At 36.4% G+C, this 20,713-nt stretch overlaps 1 long non-coding RNA gene across 6 annotated transcripts; it reads left to right on the top strand.

The window, feature by feature from the left end:
• The first annotated feature begins 4,290 nt into the window (after window positions 1–4,290).
• LOC148693686 (uncharacterized) lies at window positions 4,291–19,944 on the top strand. 6 transcript variants are annotated; one of them, XR_015952621.1, is made up of 5 exons: window positions 4,299–5,314; window positions 6,687–6,745; window positions 7,134–7,186; window positions 17,569–18,549; window positions 19,285–19,944. It is a non-coding gene; the product is annotated as an uncharacterized LOC148693686 (long non-coding RNA). The 6 variants fall into 6 exon arrangements; XR_015952620.1 differs by having other exon boundaries at window positions 4,291–4,842; window positions 5,127–7,186; XR_015952619.1 differs by having other exon boundaries at window positions 4,296–5,314; window positions 6,687–7,186.
• The last annotated feature ends 769 nt before the right edge of the window (window positions 19,945–20,713 follow it).

The following is a 20,713-nucleotide window of genomic DNA, read 5'->3' as shown; positions in this document are numbered from 1 at the left end:
GGAATGTAATATTGGAGATTAATGTAGATATTGTGACTTGATTTCCTAAAGATATTAATCTTATATTAGGTGTCTTGTAATACAAGTAAGATCGATGGAGTCCTTGATTTTATGTGATTATGATACCTAACTGATAGGCTAAAAAGTGGGATTTGGGATTCCTTTATGGACGGAACCTTAATGCCTTAACCAGTATAAATACTAAGGTCCCTGCAAACCCTAGATACACAACAAACACTTCCCATAAAGTAGTTGTATCTGGCTAGGTGCTTTGTAGAAGACTTTGGTGTTGCCGCATCCCACATCATCTCCGCTTGGTATTCAATGGCTATTGCTTCACGATCAGGTCAGTCAACTCCTTGTTTGTGTTTTAATTATACAACCACATAAAGTTTACATGTGGTATTAGAGCCTCTGGTTATATAATTAAAACCTATTAGGTTTAATATTGGATTACATAATATTCTCATGAACTGCGTGTGTTTAATCCAAGTTGTGGTTGCATATGCTTGGCAACACCACCATGCCGGACCTCCTTGAAAACGGGATCAGTACGTTTCCGCATATAATTGCATATATTTGGCATATTAATATGATTTGCATCAGTTCCTATTTGGTCTTAGAGACCGAAATTATCAGTTAAATAAAACGATTACATAATTGGATAATCTGTTTTTGTGAGTGGTGTCTCTTGAGTTCAAGTTTTACTTCCACCGTCACCACCCTTCAAACCCAAACGTGGGCCTTTATTTTAATTGAAGCGCTTAATGATGATACTGAATTAACTATAATAAAGAAAGATTGAAATAGTTAGTTCATTATTTTATTGAATTAGTTTGTATTGGAAGGCTGGTGCTTTAGGCTTCTTATTTCAATGTTAATGTTTTGGTTCAATTGAAATAGTCATGTGTTCTAACTTTGCACTAGAGAATTTTTGAGATGATCAGTGAGCCCAATGAGGAGGTTCATATATGCATCGGCATATGAGATCCTGTATTTTTTTTCCTTTTCATCTTATGATTAGAAAGGGTTAGTTAAATATAAAAGAAAACAGAATAAGATGGAGGTCGATTAAAGAGTGGATAAAGCCAACGAACCGTGCCGAGGCATAAAGACACCATCGTCCAATGGAAGACAGATCATGGACGTCACCTCCCAAGGCATGTGTAGCCTTGCGGAGAATCACATCTCCTTGGGATCACATATTCTGCTATCAGATATATCACTCTTAAATTGGTAAACTAATAATTGTTGAATGGTAGGTTTTCAAGCACTTCAAGCTTTCTTTCTTGTATTCAGTTTTCATAAAGAAAGATTGGAACAGTTTGTTCGTCTTTACTAAATTAATCGTGACTGAAAGAATATGGTATGCTTTAAGTTTTCTATTTCGACTTTCATGCTCATGGTTTTGGTTGAATAAATTTAATGACAGATACAACCACTTTCGGCTAATGTCGTTGTTAATTTTATAAGCATATGCAAATATATACTTTTGTTCTGGCCTTGCCAAGGAATACTGATGAAGCGTCTCAACTCAGCAAAAGCTCGGTAAAGTCCTCTATCAAAGCGAACGGTGTTGATCATTATATATGTCAAGTACGAATTAGTCAATCATACATATGGTTAGTTTTGATTATTAAGTTTTGAACTTGATAATTATAACAAAGAGAAAATATATGCTTTAAACATGATAAATTCTTATATGCATATGAAAGGCATACCGAGAAGCATATGTTAATATGCATAAATTATTTTACTTGTTTTGAAACTATTCTGTCAAAATAGTCTGGGTGTTTCGGAACTAGTACATGAGTAAGTCTATTGCTCTGTTTTTTCATGGGTAATATAAATTCATGGAAATATTTTCAATGAGTTGTGTTACATGATAATGTGTAGGAAATATATATAGACCGAATGTAATAGCCATGTCATTGGTTGTTGTTGGAAATAATCAATATGGATTAAAATTTTAAGTTTTGCAAACATGTAGTAAAATGACATATGGCATATTGCTTTTTAGGGGGATTGGATTGTCCTATATTGCTTGAGATGATCCTATGCAAAGACACAAATATATGATAAATCTAGCAGATTAGCACTAATAATGTGGTAAAATTATTGTTATGTCCAGAATATATACACTATGTACTCGTACTTGAGTATGACATGAGATTAATTAAAGTAGTGTTTAAAGTCATATTAACTCCTTAAGGAATCTGCATGACTAACCAAAATTAGTTTTGTCTACAATTTTACTTTCATATCTCAGTATAGTCATTTAATTGTACATGACTAGTTAACTATGAAATTGATGCATAACTTGTGGATTGACTGAGAGTGACAGAAAGCATCTGGTGGCAAGAACAAGAACATTATACAAATGAATGAGGTTTGTAGTAATTATGTGACAATTCTCATTTGTATTTTGTCTATTTATATGAGAATTGTGGTTGGTCATGTGATTATATATATGTTTATAAAGAAGTGGTGAACATATGAAGGCATGAGGTATGTATTTTATTTAAAGCATATGACTAAATTGATAAGCATAATTTTTCAAACTTGTATATAGTTTGTTAGTTTTTCCTATGCCTAAAGAATTTAAACAATGTTTTGATCAGTCAATTGTTTTGTGCCGTAAGGGGAGAAGAAAAGAAATTATTCAAGGCTAATATATGGAGTCTTGTACTATAGAAAGAAAGGCACAAAAGGAAAGGAACCCGTTTGACTTAAGAAAGCATTTAGGTGATATCACAATTTGGCTCTTGAATTAAAGCGATTGTATTGTTTAAAGTGTTTCTGTTTTGAATCTATTAGCTCCATCATGTTCTCTCATACGTATTGACATCCTTCTGGTGGAAGATTGATATTACAATTCTTATACAACTTGTTCTATATGTGATTAATCTCTTTCAAGTATGTTGTCAGGTTTCTTGAGATTAATTGAATATCGAAGGGAGTCATGAAGGAGATTATTAAATTAAGGTTGGAGATGATCAATGTCTTGTCAACTAAGCAAGCCGTATCGGCTTAGTTGATGTGGGGACTGTGGTTTTAAGTTACTTCGATCAACATTGCATCTTAATTAGAATAAAAGGGATAATCTTCTTGCCCGTAGGTGTGGATTGTTTCCTTTGTTTTAATTAAGATGACATAGTTTGTGAAAGCTTCATCTTGCCCGTAGGTGTTGAAGTTTTTTTTTTTTTTTTTTTATGAAGGTAACTCTCGTGACATATAATCCAGTACTAGAAACTAACTAATTTGCTTGCCCGTAGGTGTAAATTAATCTAGTTTCATGAAGTTTATAGGGGATAAAGTTCCATGCCATCGGTTACAAAATCCCACTACGAGCCCCATAATAGGTTGTGGTTTTAAGGCATGAAAATCGCTTGCATCATGACGTATTTTGTTGTCTCTTCATGAGATTTGTTGATGCAAAGTACTGGACCCATGAAGGTTAATCAAGGATTGCTAAGGTACACATTGTTTAAGTCTTATGCTTGTAAATCTTTTCAATTTGAATATGATGTCGGTTTAGAGGATGAAATTTGACTACTAGAGTTTCCTTTGGATATCAAAATTGAAATGATATGCAATTGAATTTGTTATGGATGTATAAATTCATGATAGATGCACATAATTGTTTCTGGCAGATTTCGTGTCTTGATTTAAATCGGGTGAATGACACATCTAATGGTCACCAAATGACCTGAATTTTTGATATGTTCAACATATAGATGTCTAATATGTGTCTACAAATTTTAGTAATTTTTTGCCATGTATTTTAATTCATTACTACAAAAGTGGCTTATTGTGTCGGTGGCTGGTGTTGATTTTATATAATATACTGGCGGATAAGACATTTCCGACACCCTCTTTACATAATTTCGGAATTACTGTCGGGTATAACTGACATAGACCGTTAATGTCGCTTGTAACCGACATAGCTTTTAATCTTGTTAAATGATGGTGTCGTTTAAAAAGAAAATCGTGTCGACATGAAGAATCGTGTCACTTCTACCCGACACTAATAATAATTTTTAAATATTGTAAACCTGATGTCTGTTCCAGTTCCCATTACTTCACGTGACTCTCTCTCTCTCTCTCTCTCTCTCTCTCTCTCTCTCTTACACACACATCAGTGTATCACATCAATTTTTTCTTTCCTTCTCTTTGGCTAGTTCCCTCACATGGGTTTCTTTCTCTCTTACACACACATCAGTGTATCACATCAATTTTTTCTTTCCTTCTCTTTGGCTAGTTCCCTCACATGGGTTTCTTTCTCTCTTACACACACATCAGTGTATCACATCATTTTTTTCTTTCCTTCTCTTTGGCTAGTTCCCTCACATGGGTTTCTTTCTCTCTCTCTAACACATATGCCTCATTTTTCTCACTTTCTTTCTTCTTCTTTTTTTAACTGGTTCTTCTTCACCCCCTCTCTTTTTCGTCTCCATCAATTCTCTATCACGTCTCTCTCTGTACCCACCCAATCAACCTTCTTTCATCCCTTTCTATCTTTCCTATTCTCTCTCTTTTTCCTCGACTTCTCCATTTCCCATCCCTCCATCTTCTCTCTTTTGAAAAACCAAAAATTAAAACATTGCAATCATCTCCCTTTATTCTCCACAACATATCTCCCTTTAGCCTACAACCTGCCAGGTTTTATCCCTTCTTCTATCTCTCCACTACACGTCTCCCTCTATCCCACAAATGCACTTCTCCGTTTCCACGCACAAAGCTTCCTGATTTGCTAAGGACACCAAGCCAAGCCTAGTTTTGCATAATGGGTTCCACCACTGTTCATCGCGTACCCCAACTAGTTCTCAAGCTCTCGACTTGGTAAGCCTCCATACTACTCCCTCTCATTTCAGTTTCCGTTTTTCTAGCTTGGTTTCGAGCTTGCATATAATTTTAGAACCCACTCTGTGGTTGAAAAATTGAATGTGGGTTTTGTTCATTTCGATGTGCTCGATGCAAAGAAGATGAGAAAATTAGTGTGATTTGGAGATCTCTGTGCTTAGATTGGAAAATGTAGGAAAACAGATGTGACGTTTTGAATTTTGAGGGAATAACAATTTGTTTTCCCTCCTAAACGAATCGTTTTCATTTCCCCAAAAACTCAGAGAGAATGGAAGCCGCAAAAGCCACCAAGGGCCTCGGCGGAAGAAAAGGCGGAGAGAGGAAGAAGTCGGTGTCCAAGTTAGTTAAAGCCGGCCTCCAATTCCTCGTCGGCCGTATCACTCGTTTCCTCGAAAAGGGACGCTACGCCTAACGTACTAGTACCGACACTCCCATTTACCTCGCCGCCAAAGTAATTTCCCAATCCACATTTTTCAGATCTAAACATTTTCCGCTTATATATAGTTTTTACTTTGGCTAATTATTATTATTAACTGAGACAAATTTTTTTATTTATATTTTTATTATTAAAAATTGTGGTGTCGCTTATGGGCGACATTATATTGGTTATCATATGGTATGTGGTGTCAGTTATGACTGACACCAGTCTGCTCTATCAACAGCCTTTATCAGTCTTGATGTCACTTTTAACCAACGTTACTATCATTTTTTATTTTATATTGTTTTTTTCTTCGTGGCGGATTAAGGGGATTAACTGACATCAAAAGCCTTTTCGTGACAGTAGCATTGATGTCGGTTCCCCTATTTGACATTGCATGATTTGATGTTGAATTTTTACCAAAAATTCGACATTAATTAGGATTTATTGTCTGTTTTTGCACCGCTAGTGTTAGCCTCTTTTGTAGTAGTGATTATGACCAATCCTAAAATTAGTTTTATCTCGTACAGACAGTTTTGCTGATAGATTGTTTTTATGTCTTTTGAGACGTCACTTTAGACAATTATTTTGACCTAAAACAACTCTATATTTTTATTTTATGAAGATTAGTATGTCTATTTTGATCAGTAAAATTTTGGTAGCAATTGAGCTTATAAATTAATTATGATAAATTCTAAAGTAAGCGTGACTCATTGCTGAAATTTTGTTTGATAACTTTATGTTAGTTGTCATGTCTATTTAATTATGTCTAAAATATGAAGCAATTTTGTTTAGGTACATCCTTGAAAGAATTATGAATGAGTGTTTGCCCAAGTGGGAGAATTAGTGAAAGAAAATTGGGTTTCACACTCATTAACTTATTTGCAATAAGTGTATAAACTCTAAAAGTTTAGTGGGAGTTGTTCTAAAGTTTTGAGCATTAGGTGGACTTGCATAAATCTATTAAATTGTTATTCTATCTTCCATAAATATGTTTTTTGGTTGGTGAAATTAGAATTATGCCATGACTCGAATGACAATAATATATTTAAGTTGCAAAATGAGTACTTGGTGTATGTGTATATTTTTACTTGCAATCATTTGGATGTCTTGATTGATTACCTGTTCATCTTTAGAAAGAATTTTGAGGCTCATGGGTAGCAAAAATATGGAATTATTAATGCAAATAAGATGGTTGTGGGATGCTTGATTTTGTATAAACAGCGGTGAATGTCTTAGTTTTACCTTTCATTGAGATTATGCTATTTAAGGTGTTAAGGAAAGGTTAAAGAAAGACAATTTTGTAGTGATATGCATTCATTGACTAAGTAAGGGTGTTCCCACAAGCATATTTCAAAAGGTATGATATAAGTATGGATCTACAAATTAAGTGACGATGTTGCAGATCCGTGGGAGCTTGAGTTTCATGTTAGTAATGCCTTACATTTGCAGATGTCCTATAAGGTATGTATGGTTTTTTTTTTTTTAATCCATGTATTCAGTTTAATCTCCAGTTGTATTCATTGAGTCACATGTTTATGTGTTGGTCAATTATCAGATAACGATATATCTGATATCCAGTTAAGCAAATTGCATTTTAAATCATAAGGGAATGGTTAATCTTCTTGCTCGTAAGTGTGGATTAATTCTTTTGGTTCAACTTAAAATGGCATGACATGATTTATATGTTGTATTAGTTGTGAGGGTTTTTTCATCTTGCTCATAAGTGTTGAAAATTTTCTCATTAAAGTAACTGATATGGTATATGAACCAGTGTCAAAAACATGTTAATTCATCTTGCTCGTAGGTGTTGAATTAATTATGTTTTATGAAGTTTTGTTTGCAATTGCAGTAGAAGTTTGCATTAAAGAGGACTTGAGATGATAAAAGTTGAGACACATTCAGGTAATTAAAGTTCATCTATGCAATCATAATTTGACGGTGTTTCATGTGAATGAGGATTTTAGCATGTGTGATTATGAAGGTTTTGGGTTGTGTCAACCTTACAACCTTGTTAGTTCCATGTTGAAAGACTTATTTGACATAAACTTGTATCAAGGATAGGATGTTATCACAACTACATGCCCATTAAAGTGACATTAATTTTCAATTTCAAGTAAAAACATAAATATTATACGTGTAGACTAGTGAGAGAATGTTGGATTTATTCCTATGTAAATCAACCTTAAATGGTCTACAACATATAGTAGGAATGTAATATTGGAGATTAATGCAGATATTGTGATTTGATTTCCTAAAGATAGCAATCTTATATTAGGTGTCTTGTAAATACAAGTAAGATGGATGAAGTCCTTGATTTTATGTGATTACGATACCTAACTGATAGGCTAAAAAGTGGGATTTGGGATTCCTTTATGGACGGAACTTTAATGCCTTAGCCAGTATAAATACTAAGGTCCCTGCAAACCCTAGATACACAACAAACGCTTCTCATAGAGTAGTTGTATCCGGCTAGGTGATTTGTAGAGGACTTTGGTGTTGTTGCATCCTACATCATCTCCGCTTGGTATTCAATGGCTATTGCTTCACGATCAGGTCAGTCAACTTCTTGTTTGTGTTTTAATTATATAACCACATAAAGTTTACATACAGTGCAGCAGTTTATAACTTTGCACCTCACCTGTATGACAATTGCATACAATGGGAAGATGCTGTAACTGCAGAGTAATTGAATGAATGCTCTGAGAATAGATATTAGCATTCAGAACAAGATCAGAAAATGAAAGTAGAATAGAGTACACATGCACTCACACTCTTGTAACCGAGCTTGTCAGAACAAGGTTTTACGCGATAGCGAGTCTCGGAATAACATAACCAACGTCCCCCATCATGCAGGAATCAAAACCATATTGATACTGCAAGATATCGAAGAACGAATTATCAAAAGAGTACTGGAACCATCTTGATCTAGATGAAGTGTACTAGTTGTGCTAAATTTTAGGTCACTCTTACCCATATCCAGAAGAAAAACGCTAGTTGAAAAGAATTCTGGAACAATTTGATATGAGTAAGAAAGAGAAGTAGTTCGGGGCTTGTGTGATCGTCTGAAGGTTTAACAATCGCATCACCCACCCTTGCAGTGTATCTCTCAGCAACCTCTTTAGCCATTTGAGTAATTACGTACTCCAACTTATTCCCGACAGCAAGTAAAAGCTGTAGAAAAGAAATCACGTAGTCATAGGGTGTGCTATTGAAATACCTTTTTTTACTTTTTACACATCCTTTTAATTTTTGGCCGTTGAATTAGATGAATTAAACAATATCAAATGACAGAAATTAACAAGGGGTGTGTGGATAGCACAACCCCTTGTTATAATATCCAAAGGTGTTTTATAAAAAGACAAAATAATCACTGAATTATAACTAGAGATGTAGAGATTAAACTTACAACGAGAGGAGCGAATGTGATCAAGAAATATGCATGCCAAACTGCATAGAAATCTAACAACTGTTGATAACGAATTTTATGAACCACGTCAAAATGCAAATGAAGATTATGGCATGTCTTTACTGTGGATCGTGTTTAAACTCCACATTTACGAACTTTTGATTCTTGTCAATAAAACTATGTGATGTGTGCATATTTTCATATATTTTATCAATATTTTCTTTGAATTTTGTATATATGAATGGGTTAAATGCACTAATTATATTGTTTTGATATTTAGGCATTTGATAACGGAACAACATGAAAAATGAGAAGAAAATGACAATTTTGGGTGTCTAGAGTAATTCTAGTGGAGTAAGAGGCTAACTAACCGCACAAAGACAGGCATAGTATGAAGATGCGACAACAATGATTTTGGAGATCAAAGACATGAAAATACTATTCAATAGACTTTAGGAGAGAACTTAATTACTAGTTTTATTATTTCCGTTTATTTTCCTTTTATTTAATAACAACCTAAAGTCCATTAGTTAGAATGTTAGTGGGTTGTTTATTAGAATTTCGTAGGATTTATGTTTATTGCCGTGAGTGTTATATTTGGGAGATTCATTCTACATTTGATTAGGAGATCAGCCACCAAACATAAGGCTCCGGTAAGAAGTGAAAAAGGAGAGGGGCTTTGGGGTGTTTTCTTGCTAGGATTAAGATGGAGCGTGATCATGAATATTTAGTTTTTTTGTGGCATGGTTATTATCATGTTTTTCATATTTATTGAGTATTTTGCTATTTGTAATGTGCTTAATTTTAATTTAGATGCTTGATCACCATCTAAACTCTGCTTGTATAAGTTTATCTTATATTGCCGATCCCAAGCTCAAATAAAGGAGGAGGGGGTGGGCGTTAGGTAGTCGATAGCCGGCACTCCTAGGTTACGTCGAATCCTTAGAGCAACTCCACCGTGGGAGTTTGCTCGGGGGACAGGCCAGGAAAAAGGCCCGAGAGCCAAGCAAGGTTGCTCCAGCGTAGGGAGCTCGATGGACAGTGGAGGCCTAAGCACCAGGCCTGTGAGGAATTGCTAGCCCACGAGCCCGAAGTGGATTTGACGCAAGGCTGATGTCATCTAGGCGTTAGCCTAATTTTTTATTTTTTTCTGTCAGGTGCACCTCACCCACGTTTGGGGATGCGTCACCCGACACGGTTTCAGCGCCTGGAGCCCGCGGGGCAATTTCAAAAAGTTACTGTTGGGAAGCCACATGGCTTCCCATGGTCTGTTGGATCTTAATGGCTATATAATGTGGACCGTCCAATTTGCATCGGTAAAAAAAATCTTATTTAATATCAACCGTTGGATCTGAGATCAACAGTTGATATTATTCTCCTTTATAAATAAAAAAAAAGAAAAAATAGTTTTAAAATTCAGAAATGTTACCGTTCTGCCACGTGGCACAATCTGGAGTGTTGGAATTCAATTTTTTTTTTAATTCCAACGGCAGAGATTAATTAGTTGAATAAAAAAATTTAACAAATTGTAAAAAATGAATAAAAATCCGGAAAAAAATTTGAAATTTTTTAAAAAAAATTGTTTTTACTTTTTTATAAATACCTTCTCATTATCATCTACTTACACCACAATTTCATATTTTCTCAACTACTTTCAACCACATTCCTATATTTCTCTCAAAGTTTCAATCCAATTTTTTTTCAACAAAATGACTACTGATGCAGGTACGAATTGGACGCTTCTTAAAGATATTGCGTTGTGTACTAACTAGGTTGAAGTTACTCATAGTTTGCTTATGGGTAATGAGATGCAGTTGCGAGAAATATGGAGTCTTATTCATACCAATTATCTTGAGAAAATGGGTGGGAAAAGAACCAAAGAATCGATGTCCAGTCATTGGAAATTACTTAGCCAATCGTTTAGTACATGGAGAGACGCCTTGGCACAAGCCAGTAATAATATTCGAAGTGGGGAAAATTACGCAGATCAGATAACAATATATTATTTATTTGTTTGTACTATACCCAAATTTACATTATAATTATTTGTTTGTATTATTTATTTGTTACCTACTTTCATTATAATTATTTCTTATCCCGCATTGTGTAGCAACTTCAAGCACAAGCTTGGTATGGTGTGAAAACCAAAACCAAAAATAAATCATTCAACCGGTGGGAATGTTGGAATATTGTCAAAGATTTTCCTAAATTCAAAGTTGTGCATGTTGGTCCAGAAGTTTTCATGAACAACACCTCTCTACACTTTACACCTGATCATGACACGCATGTTCATAAAGATGAAGCAAAAGAAGTGCTCGAAACGCCCCCCTGAATAAGCGTCGGGATCGACCCGTTATCCAATTAGGCCTTAAGGTAAGGAGGCTTCAAAGAGAAAAGGGAGTGCTTCGAAGAATGATTATGCAAAGTATATGGAACAACTTGCTCGCCAAGGTGAATTGACTTTGGCGCAGGAAATGGTGAAATTTGAGGCTGATAAGGATAGAGATGAGGCAAATGTTGCAGCTGTTGAGAGAGCATTTCAAGCTAAGGAGAGAGAAATATAGCTACTTAGGCAAGAAAGGGAACAAGTTAGAGAAAAAAAAGAATGGCTCAACGAGATCGTGACATTATGAACACGCCTTTCGAAGGGAAGTCTCCAAATTCTAAATATTTTTGAAAGTCGGAGAAAGCGGAACTGGTGTGAATGAGGCATGCAAGAGAAACGAGAGCAAGAGGAGATGGTCCTAGCACGACAAGAGAAGGATCATCCTAGCACCACAAATTGGTTAAGTGATGATGAATAGAGTACTTTTTGTAATCGGAGCCCATAATTTTCCAATCACTTTGGGTTGTAATTTCTTATTTATTGAATAGAGTACTTTATATTGTTTCCAATTTATTGATTTTAGTACTTTATTTAATGTGGTAATTTATTTATACTAAGAGAATCTTTATTCAAAAGACATTTAAACACACCAAATAAAATTATATAAACATACCAAATAACAAAAAACTCACTAAATGAACTAAAAGAAACACACCAAAAAAAAAAAAATTAAATAAACACACCCAAAAAAAAAAAAAAAAAACACACTAAATGAACTTAAGTATCTTAAGTTTGTTTCAATTCCCACTGGTGCTTTATCAAATCAATTTGCTGGGCATTGTGCATATATGGCCTTTGAAGTGCAGTATGTCGTTGAATGATCAATTCATTGTAACTCCATCCCTTTCTAATGGCTCATGTTGCACGGGTTCTTCGGTGGCGTCATGAGCACAATATATATGTGTTCTTGAATTGTTCATCGTGCTTGGCTCATATTCATCAACGGCATCATAATTGTACTCATCTTCCACAATCATGTTGTGAAGAATGATGCACGTCATAATGATGGATCGAAGTGACTCTACATCAAACAATCTTGCAGCACCCTTGACGATCGCCCAACGGGCTTAGAGGATACCAAAACAACGCTTCACATCCTTCATGCACCCCTCTTGACAGCTTGCAAAGTATTTTTCCTTTGCACTTCGCGGACGTGGCACTGTTTTGACAAATGTTGACCACCTTGGGTAAATGCCGTCTACTAGGTAGTATGGCCCGTTGTACATACGTCTGTTGACGCAGTACGTGACTTTTGGTGCCTTTCCTTGTAGGACATCGTTGAACACTGGGGATTGGACAAGGACGTTGAGGTCACTTTGAGCTCTCAGAACCCCAAAAAAGGCATGCCAAATCCAAGTATCAAAAGATGCCACCTCCTCCAAAATGATACTTTTTGCTCATTTCTGTCCCCATAAGCACCTTACCATGCACTTGGACAATTTTTCCACGTCTAGTACGTACAATTGATGCTTCCAATCATCCTAGGAAAACCTCGCATCTCGCCCTTCTTCAAAAGCCTTTGCAAGTCCATGTCAGTAGGTTTCCGGAGGTACTTTACGGTGTACATAGATTTGATTGCTCCGCAAAACCTCATCAGGGACTCAAGAATGGTTGATTTCCCCATCCTCGTTATCTCATCCACTTGGTCTGCAAATGCTTCATATGCAAGCATCCGCAAGGCAGCAGTATTATTTACTGTGGAATGAGACCTATATCACCAAAAGCATCATTCTTTTGCACAAAGTAAGAATCATGGATGCAAACAGCAATAATGATTTTGTTGAACAATGTCGTTCCATTCCAAAATGACATCTAAAGTACTTATCAGGGAATGCATTATTACGGACAAAATAATCATCCAAGAGTTCCGTACCTTGTCGTTGCCTACTTTTATCAAGGTTTCTAGAATGGCTGGGCCTGCAGATCTAACCCATAGCTTGGATGACTCGACGAGAATGTGAGGCTTTTGCCATTCTTGCTTCGTCATCTCTCCTTCTACGCTCCTCATCCTCTTCCCTCTCATTTTGGGCCACCTGGAGATTGAACATTCCTCTGATTGGTTAAACAATTCTTCCTCTTGTTGATCGATTTCCACATCATTCTTGAGGAAGAAGAAAACATTGTAAGAAAGAAGCAGAAACTATGAATAATGATAGAGATTTTGGTGAAGAAGGAAGTAGAAACTATGAATAATGATAGAGATCTTGAGAAAATTGGTGTGAGATTTGTGAGGATGGATGGTGGATTATATGGAGGATTAAGAAAGGATTAGGTTGTAGATAATGCCACGTGGCATGCCGTCATTTGTTAAAAATCTGATGGAAATCTATCCTTAAATATTGTAAACAGATTATGACACATGGCGCGACGTGATTGGTTAATAATCTTATCAGAAATCCATCACCAATAATTGTATTTTAGGATAATGACACGTGGCGCGACGAGTACGATTAAAAATCTTATCAGAAATCCATCACCAATAATTGTCTTTTCGGATTTTATGACAAGTGGCGTAACGAGAACGATTAAAAATCTTATCTGAAATTACAAATAAAATTATTTTGTATTATTTTATAACTTTTCGGATAATGACACGTGGCGCAATGAGAACGATTAAAAATCTTACCCGAAATTACAAATAAAATTATTTTGTATTATTTTATAAATAAAAAAAATACTAATATTTTATTGTCTATTGTTAGGGCTATTGAAGTGCAACGGTGGAGATGCAAAAAGCGATTACTGTTCATCAAGGGCAGTTACTATTCACTGGGTGGATATCATAGTGTATTGCCTGAGAGGGGTTCCTAAGCTGGAACTGCTTTTATGAAAATGAAAGCAGAACGAAATCGCACTAAAGCTAAGGCGTCACCCGTAAGTGGCGCACTGTGTGGTCCGAGCACAGTGATAAGTGAGTAAGGGTCGCTATATCTCCATCGACGCCTGGATGCAGTGTTAAATGAGTAAAGGGGCCATAGAAACTTATTTTTGAACGACTCCACTCAAAGTTGTTTGGAAGCATATGCTCTTATCAACTTTACATAGGACACACAAAAGAAGTACTTTGATCTTATTAGATGGGGGAGGGTGAAGAAGCTAGGACAAGAGGGTAAAGTACAAGAGAGTAGAATGCGTTTAGGAACGTGGAATATAGGAACCTTAACGGGAAAATTTATGGAAGTAGTAGAAGTTATGGTGAGGAGAAGGATAAGTATTATGTGCCTACAAGAAACTAAGTGGGTTAGTCTTAAGGCAAAGGATCTAGAAAACTCAGGTTTTAAACTTTGGTATTCGGGCACAAATAGAATGAGAAATGGTCTTGGCATCATCGTGGACAAGACCTTGACATAAGATGTTGTAGATGTCAAGAAGGTAGGAGATATAATTATGGCAATCAAGATTGTAATAGGACAAGAACTCATCAATGTGATTAGTGCGTACGCACCTCAAGTAGGGTTGGATATGAGTTTGAAGGAGAAATTTTGGGAAGATCTTGGAGACTTGGTGTAAGGAATTGCTCAGACAGACAAGGTATTTATAGGAGGAGATTTAAATGGACACGTGGGCAAGGAGACAGGCAACTATGAAGGTTTTCATGGTGGCCATGGTTTTGGGGAGAGAAACAAGGATGGGGAAGCCATCTTGGATTTTGCAATGGCATATGATCTCTTCTTAGCCAACACCTTCTTTAAGAAGAGAGAAGAACATGTAATCACCTACAAGAGTGGGTCGTCAAAAACAGAAATAGATTTTCTTCTAATAGGAAGGGGAATCGTATAACTTGTAAGGATTGCAAAGTTATACCAAGAGAGAGCTTGGCTAATCAACATCATTTGTTGGTGATGGATGTACATGAGAGAAAAAAGAACAAGACCTTGAAGTGCCCAAGGACTAGATGGTGGAATTTAACAGGAGAAAAACAAGCCATTTTCAAAGAGAAAGTAATCACCTAATGCATGTGGGATAGAGAGGGGGAAGCTAGCCAAATGTGGGATTCCATGGCTAGTTGTATTCGAAAAGTAGCAAAAGAGGAATTAAGAGAGTCCAAGGGCTTTGCTCCACACCAAAAAGAATTTGTATGGTGGAATGAGGAGGTACAAACAAAGGTTAAGGCTAATAAGGATTGTTGTAAAGCCTTATACAAGGATAGGACCAATGAAAATGGTGAAATGTATAGAATAGCGAAGCAGGAGGCTAAGAAAGCTATGAGAGAAGCTAAGCTAGCGGCTTATGATGATATGTATAAGCAACTAAATACCAAAGAATGAGAGTTGGATATCTACAAACTTGCTGGAGTAAGGGAAAAGAAGACAAGGGAACTAAACCAAGTGAGGTGCATCAAGGATGAGAATGGAAATGTTCTTGCTACAGAGAACTCGGTCAAAGACAGATGGAGAGGTTATTTTCATAATCTTTTCAATGAAGGATATGAAATTAGTGCTTCTTTGGGAGAGTTGAGTAACTCAAAAGAGTGTAGAAACTACTCTTTTTACCAGTGCATTAGGAAGGAAGAAGTGGTTGTAGCTTTGAAAAAGATAAAGCATAGAAAAACAGTAGGCCCAAATGCTATACCGATCGAAGTATGGAAAGTCTTGGGAGAGACGAGTATAGCATGGCTCACATACCTTTTCAATAGGATTTTGAAAATGAAAAAGATGCCAAATGAGTGGTGAAAGAGCACTTTGGTGCCTATCTACAAGAATAAGGGCGACATACAAAATTGCATGAACTATAAGGGTATTAAGCTAATGAGTCATACAATGAAGCTCTGGGAGAGAGTTGTTAAGCATAAATTAAGGCAAGAGACACGGGTCTCAGACAAGCAATTCGGGTTCATGCCAGGGCGCTCAACCATGGAGGCAATTTATCTCTTACGAAGATTGATGGAAAGATATAGAAATATGAAAAAGGATTTACACATGGTCCTTATAGATTTGGAAAAACGACATGATAGGGTCCCAAGAGACATTCTTTAGAGGATTTTAGAGAAGAAATGAGTATGAGTAGCATATATCCAAGCTATAAAGGATATGTACGATGGAGCAAAGACTGCCATAAGAACTCATGAAGGACAAACTGAAAGCTTCTCCATAACTGTAGGGTTACATCAAGGCTCATCTTTAAGTCTTTACCTTTTTGCATTGGTAATGGATGAGTTAACGAGACATATTCAAGATGATATTTCTTGGTGTATACTTTTCGCAGACGATATAGTGTTGATAGATGAAACTCAGGAAGAGGGTAAATGCGAAGCTTAACCTTTGGAGAAAAGTGTTGGAATCTAAAGGTCTTTGCCTAAGTCGATCAAAGACATAATATATTGAGTGCAAGTTCAGGGCAAATGGAGGCCCAAATGAGTTAGGGATGATGATCGAAGATCGGGAAGTACTAAAGAGCGACCGTTTTCGTTACCTAGGATCTATTTTGCAAAAGAACGGAGAATTAGATAGAGACCTCAACCATAGAATACAAGTTGGATGGATGAAGTGGAAGAGTGCATATGGCGTGTTGTGTGACCGTCATATGCCACTAAAGCTCAAGGAAAAATTTTATAGGATGACAATAAGGTCGGCGATGCTGTATGGCACGAAATGTTGGGCGGTAAAGCATCAACTCGTACATAAAATGGGTGCAGCGGAGATGAGGATGCTTCGTTGGGTGTGTGGGCACACGAGAAATGATAAGATTAGGAATGATGATATCCGAGGTAAAGTAGGAGTAGCCGAAATTAAAGAAAGGATGAAAGAAAATCGGTTATGGTGGTTTAGACATGTGCAACGAAGGTCTACTGACGCTCTGATTAAAAGATGCGACTACGGGACAGAGTTCCAGGGCCAAAGGGGTAGAGGAAGACCTAGGAAGACTTTGGAAGAGACTCTAAGAAAAGACTTAGAGTACTTGGATCTAACAGAGGACATGACACAGAACTGAGCATAATATCGTTCTAGGATTCATATAGCCGACCCCACTTAGTGGGAAAAGGCTTTGTTGTTGTTGTTGTTACTTGATCGCCGTCTAGGTTTAGATTAAGTTGATTTGATGCAAGTTAGAGTAGATGTCATACTTAATTTGGGTTTAGCTTCTTGCAATTGATACCATAAACACCTATTTGTAGATGTCATGCAATTAGGGTTTGTGTGATTTTCTAACGATTTCCATATAGCTTAATGGGTCCTTACTTGTTTTAATCTATCTAGATGTCATAAAAGGTTAACATGTAAGGATACTTTTGATGCAACCAGATGTCATGGCTATTGAATAATTTAGGGAAAATCGATCATCAATATTGGGGAATTACTTAAGTATAACATATTAAGGGAATTAAGTAGAATTGATTACAGTGAATTCGGATGCCCTAGGTCTTGCTTTCTTATGCTTTCAATTTATTATATTCATGCATTTTATTTTCAAGCTTTATTTAGTTTTTAGTTAAATTCAAATCATTTCTCTTTTTTTGTTAAAGCATTTCAATTATATTTTGTTTCAATTTAGTTGACGAATCGCGATGAAAAGTGGCTACATATGAAATTGGAAATGGCCCAGAAAAAGGGATGCCAAAGAATTGTGGAGAACTGACTAGAAAGGGATTGGTAGGAAAGGGAAAACGCAGCAGAAAATCACAAAGGAAAAACAGATTGAACATAGAACAGACTGCCACCGACCCTAGCCGGAGCTAGGATCGGCAACAACGAAAAATGACGAAATTGCAAACACTCACACGAGACGGTAAGAAGGCTCTCAGTAGAGAGAAAGGAAAAGAAAGTTTCCCTTTGCTGTTGGGTCGAGAGAAAGTGACCCTCTCCTTACTTTGTTACATTGTAGCTATGTAGTTACGTACATTAATTTTTCAGTGTCTTCTGAATTGTTTGAATACCATTCGATATTGTCTTCTTAAATTTTTGAAAAGTAAAATTTGAGCCAAGACATAGTGAAATTATTGACACTCTTCACGCAGCCAAACTCGGAGATGATAAGAGCCGAGACTCGGTGAGGATAAGAGCCGAGACCCGGAGAGAGCACTGATTATACTAGAGTTGTTATTGGACCATGCCAATACTGATGCCACTCTGATCTTTCACTATGTGCCAAGTACGAGTCTTTGTAACGCAAACAAGTGTTACGTCTATGTGCATTGCATGCATGAACGTGTTGCTTCTTGATTGGCCTGATTTCATCACTCACTTTCTCACTCTCTCTCTCTCTCTCTCTCTCTAGAAAACCAATCCAAATCATCTAAATACAATCCAGACATCCCTTCTTTATGAGAAGTCCAAGCCATAGCCATATTATTTCAGAGTTTGTGTGCCCACATTCTTCAAATCTTTTACTTTTGAGCCTTTTTCTTAAGATCTGTCCTTGAATTATTCTTTCTTGGGGTTTCAAGAACAATCTTGATCTTTCGACATCCAGTTCTATTGATGCAATAACAATGTCGGCTGATGAGAATAAGGAGCCCAAACCCATCCCTCTTTGGTATGTTATTATTATTATTTTTTGTTCTGTAATATATTTTGATGGGAATTCTCATCTATCTCAATTCAACTGCTATATCTTGTGTCACTTTTTCGAAGTTGCAACTTTGTCAAATTGGAAGCCATAAATAAATTTTCAAGTTGGGTGTTATTACCCAATTTGTAAGGATTCCCTTAGCTACTATATTAACTTCTGGCCTTCTGGACTTACTGAATTCGAAGAAATATAAGGTGCTGAGGTGTTTTCAGTCTGACTGATTGTTATGGGTTTAGGCAAAAACTTTCAAGAATTTAGAGACTGGTATATATAAGCTTGAATCAGGTTATAGCACTAATTTGGTAAAACAAGAACTTTTAGATGGTTCATGATTTCATCAGAGATTGGATTATTTCCTCTTTAGGATCCCAATTGTAATTTTCAATTAACCTGTTTTGCTAATGCAGTTTGTCTATTGATCAAGCCCTTTCAACCACGTGTATTGCTTTGTTTCTATCTTTTTAGTTAATTTGTTCGATAATGTTTGTATCCCAAGCATCCTTACTTTGAGAATGCATGCATCAACTTGGGACACATTGTTTTTTTCCCGATGAAAAAACTTCATATTCGGGTTTCTTTGCTTCTACTACATGTTGATTAATACTACAAAGCTGTGCAACAGTCTAAGAGTAACGTATATGCTTCTTGTCCTTGTAATGGATACTCCTAATCCCCCTGTGTATGGTTTACTATTACCAGGCTTGATAAAGTGAAGGGTACTCTACCTCGTCGAGAAGATGAATTAGCCAAGGCTATACAAAAGAACATTGGAAGGAAGAATACGACCGAAAGCAAACCAACTAAAAATGCCAGTAGTTCCAAGAATACTTGCATATGCGCTCCAACAAATCACGAGGGCTCGTTTAGGTGCCACCTCCATCGAACAAGCTTGGTAGCACAAAATACAAACAAGTCAAACTTGAATGCTAAGAATGGTTATCATGATGTGGTTGAAAAACACGCAAGGCTATCAAGATTCGGCAGGGCTGCCTCTGCAAGAACTTGCCATGGAAACCTTTCTTTTGTTGGAGCATAAGCATGGCAGCTGGATCAAGCATTCAAGTTTGCTGCAATATGAAAGAAGAAAAAGCTCGAAATTATCTAAGTGTTGTTCTTAGCTAAGTTTATATATGTGTAATGAACAGTCAAGATTATATCATCTCAATGGTGTATAACTTGACACCTGTCCAGTTTGTTATATGTTAAGTGAATCTATATGAGTTGCACGTAATCATAGTCACGATGCTTTGGTGGGTTGGCAACGGCTATTTAGTTGGTTTGTAGCTGAGTCTCATGGATCGAATCCAACGTAGATTCGAGGAGCAACATACACCTTATTCCCCAAAAGTTCATCTCTGATATTCAGTCTTTGAATACATTTCAATTACTTGTTGAATTGATTACAAATACATAGAGAAATTTAGCTCAAAAGTAGCTCAAACACTAACATGGCCTCAGAGCCGGGTTGGATTTGAATCTGGGAGTGAATTGTAAGTGTTCATCTGGGTTTTCAACGAAGAACTTAGAAGCATAAAAATGGTTGGATCTAGCACCGATCTTCGTACACCAGTATTCACGGGAGTCAATTATGAATTTTGGTGTATCAGAATGAAAACAATATTCAAGTCTCACAATCTGTGGAGCTTTGTTGAAGATGGCTTCACATTATCGAAGAAATGGAAGGAGACGGATGAGAAGCAAATTCTTATTGATCAGGATCTCATCTCTAGAGATGCAAAGGCGTTTGGATTGATACAAAGAGCTATGAGTGATGAGATATTTCCTAAAATCACAAATCAAGAGACTGCAAAGGATGCTTGGGATGTTCTTAAGCAAGAATTCAAGGGTGATGCTCAGGTTATGGCTGTGAAATTACAAGGTATTCGCTGTAATTTTGAATATGCTAGGATGAGAAATAATGAATATCTCTCTGATTATCTAGCTAGATTATATAGTCTTGTGAATAAGATGAAGATGTTTGGTGAAACCTTGCCAAACAAGAGACTAGTTGAGAAAATGTTAATTAGTCTAACTCCTGCATATGATAATATTGTTTTTGTCATTGAGTGAACTAAGAAATTGGATGAGATTGATCCAAATGAGGTTGTTGCAACTTTGAAAGGATTTG

Source organism: Pyrus communis, chromosome 10 (genome assembly GCF_041283825.1).
Source record: "Pyrus communis isolate YQ-2024b chromosome 10, ASM4128382v1, whole genome shotgun sequence".
Classification (NCBI taxonomy): domain Eukaryota; kingdom Viridiplantae; phylum Streptophyta; class Magnoliopsida; order Rosales; family Rosaceae; genus Pyrus; species Pyrus communis.
The sequence above is the reverse complement of the archived record's forward strand: the minus strand, read 5'-3'. Positions and strand labels throughout refer to the sequence as shown.